Source organism: Ictidomys tridecemlineatus, chromosome 10 (assembly GCF_052094955.1).
Source record: "Ictidomys tridecemlineatus isolate mIctTri1 chromosome 10, mIctTri1.hap1, whole genome shotgun sequence".
NCBI lineage: Eukaryota > Metazoa > Chordata > Mammalia > Rodentia > Sciuridae > Ictidomys > Ictidomys tridecemlineatus.
Window position 1 is genome coordinate 58,961,243 of NC_135486.1, and position 3,423 is coordinate 58,964,665.

General features: G+C 36.4%; 1 pseudogene; it reads left to right on the top strand.

The window, feature by feature from the left end:
* Nucleotides 1-2,259: 2,259 nt before the first annotated feature.
* Nucleotides 2,260-2,337, top strand: LOC120887741 (U2 spliceosomal RNA; annotated as a pseudogene).
* Nucleotides 2,338-3,423: the final 1,086 nt, after the last annotated feature.

Consider the following 3,423-nt stretch of genomic DNA (forward strand, 5'->3'; position numbering starts at 1 on the left):
CCCAGACTAAGCTGCTCAAACTTGTGATCTTCTTGCCTCAGCCTCTCAGGTAGATGGAATTACAGGTAGCTTAATTATCACCAAGCCTGACATTGCATTGGTTTTCATAATCTTTACTCTGGCTTAAATACTAAAATTAAGGATACCTACAAAAATTGGGCCAAATGCATGGATTTTAATCAAGACAAGAATAACAACAAGAATCACATGGGTACACATGTGCTTCTCCTGCTTGATGATGTCAGTAACATTGATTTAAATCACATTGCTCCAAAAAAAAAAAATAATTGAATTTTGCACTTTGACTTGGTGATTGTGTTGCAGCAGAGGAGCCTTTGCAAGCTGAAAACTGCAGCAGCCAAGATGCCTAGAGCTGAAATAGGTTCAGGGTACTAAAGACTGATGGTTCTTTGCAAACTCTCAGGGCAGGGTGCACAAGCAGGAGTTGATTTGGGAAAATAAGAAGAGAGATTAGCATACAGTATAAGCTACTGAGTGGACAGCATTTTTCACAGAACCAGTTTTCTTTTTGTTTTGTTTTAAGGGGAATAAAACTAAATGAATTTGGATACCCTCTTCCAGCTGAAATCTGGACAATGTAGATGTTGGCCCCAGGAAGGCTCACTCCCTTTTGATGTGATAAGAAAGTTTCCTGGGATTAGGATAGCACCAAAACCTGTAAAAAATCTGCCTTTTCGCATTCTGGTAGCTTTGGTTGGAACATTCATAAAAGTCTTTCTCTTTGAGGTAGTGTGTGTGTGTGTGTGTGTGTGTGTGTGTGTGTTTATCATAGAAAATGGGTCTTTGGGCCTGCATTTCTCCTGAAGATAAGAATATACAATAAGAAAGATACTAGAATGAAACAGACATTATTATTGTATGTATGTATGTGACTGTATGACCAATGTGATTCTACGATATGTATGCTCAGAAAAATGAGAAATTATATCCCATCTATGTATGATATATCAAAGTATATAAGTGCACTATATTTTCATGTATAACTAATTAAAACAAATAAAAAATTAAAAAAATAAAAGATAAGGAGAGTTCACCAATTAAAAAAATATATATATAGCATATCCTATTGGCTTCAGCCTGGATAGGACAGCAGGTAAAATGCTTTTTAAAAGATAGCATGTAGGGTCAGCACAGGAGGCCCAGTGTATAGAACTATCCCCTTAATCTTATGTTTCCACTTCTCATATCTGTCTGTTACTTATCAATGGTAGAAATGAAACAAGTCAGGCAAGAGGAAATACAGGCAAAGCTTTTTTTTTTTTTTTTTTAAAGCTTCTATTTGAGAAGGAGACAGAGCACTGACCACAGTGTCAGGCTGGCTCCTGGAATAATGGAAGATAGTTTTATTCATGTAAAAGTGCAGTTTGTAAGGTGGGAGTGTTTCTGCTAAGGTTTAGAAATGTTTATTGGCTTTCGGTACTTTTCAGAGGTTTATTTTTCTTTTCCTCTGAGGACACATTTTACTCTGAGGGAGGCATGCTCATTTGGTCAATCATTCTAGCCAAATTTTAGCTTTCCATATTGATGCCACATCTTATATCACATCTCTGTCTTATAACGGGAATGAATTGCTGTAGCTCTTAGAAGAACACATAGGTTGGAAAGTAAGAAGCTAAAGGCCCTGAGAATTTACCATTTTAATTGCCTGTCAACAGTTGTTATCCTTAGAGCTGTTTGTCCTAAAGAGTCATGGCAAGAATCTCCTGGCCCTAATGATGCCCCTGGTCTCTAAAGCTGATAAGGTGATTTAAGCAGGATGGTTAAGGCACACACCAAGCTTTTAATAACTAACAAATTATGAGTTAGGTGAGAGAACAGAAAAAAATTATACAATTTTTTTTAATAGCTATCAGGGCATGAGTTAAGGCATTTGTCTTTTGTCCCTATGGTGGTCTCTATATCTATATCTATATCTATATCTATATCTATATCTATATCTATATCTATATCATCTATACCTATAGCTATCTATCTATATATATGTGCATGTGTACATATATATTATATATATATGTATAAAATGCTTTCTTCTTGAATTCTAAGCATTAGCACTTTCTCTTAGTATATAAGAGCCAATCTGGCTAATTATAACCATATTGAAAATGGAAAAAGCTGAAGGAGAGGATACAAACATTTTAATTTAAGGGCAATGGCTTACTGGCCCATTATAAAACAGATACCTTAATTCTTTTCACTTCCACATACAAATTAAGAGGAATTTATTCTGATCAGAAATGGATCACTTCTCGGCCTTTTGGCTAAGATCAAGTGTAGTATCTGATCAGAAATGGATCCAAAAGAAGCTTGGAACTCCCATCTCCCACTGCAGATCTTTCTGGAGAATTGCCCTCTGGCGAGTTAGGCTTCCCTAGGGCATTGGGAGGTTTTGCAATACAGATAGCTTTGGGTAGGGGGGTGTAGCTCAATGTAGAACACTTTCCTTGCCTACTCATAGCTCTGATTTGATCCCTAGCACCACATCAGCTTTGAAAAGCAAAAAAAAAAAAAAAAAAAAAAAAACCAAGGCTGATTGTGTCAGATCTATAAAGATGATCTTGGGAGCTTTTGAAGAAGAGGAAAATTTTAAGGCCCATAATATAATTAGTTTTTCTCATAATGGTGTAGAAATGGCTGTTGTCAGTTTCAGAGAAAAGGTATTGCATTACTTGATTACTGGGAATTTATCAGTATCTATGATACTTAAATCTTTCCTTCCTCAGAGAGTAGAGAGGCAGGATAAGAAAACTGATTTGGCAGTCTGCCTTATTTGCTTAGGACAATGAACTTAAGATTGGTAGAGATATTTAGGGTTTGTGTACTCTGCCAGCTCTGGAAACTTTTCTATTTCTTCTTCTGTACTACTAAAGACTCTGGGACTTTAAGGAAGATTTAAATACAAGATTTAAAAATGACAATTAAAATGAAGAGAATGGTTGCAGGTAGCTCAGTGTAGCGCACCTCTTCAGCATGCTTGAGGCTCTGGGTTTGAAGCACAGCATAATAAATAAATAAAATAAGAATTTTTTTTTTCAATAGTACCTTCCTTTGGACTGTTTGGAGTTGGTGATTCTGTGGTACCTGGTTAGAAAGCCCCAAGATATTCTAATTTGATGGAGATCAAGCAGTAGATGATAGGCCTTAGGCAGTGATGGGTAAGGAGCTTCCAACCAAGTCAATCTCAGTTGAAGGGATTAAAGTGGGTGGAGTGCTGCTCAATTGCTGCACAGCCAGAAGCATGTTCTACATATCCCCTCAAAGTGGCAACTCCCTTTAGTCTTTAGGACACATAAAAGGGAACTTCAAAGACATTGCTTAAAGTCTGATTTATTTTTTTACTCCTGATTTGTTTTTCATGATTCATTGAGATCCTTTAAGAACTCCTATGCTAAAAGATGGATATAC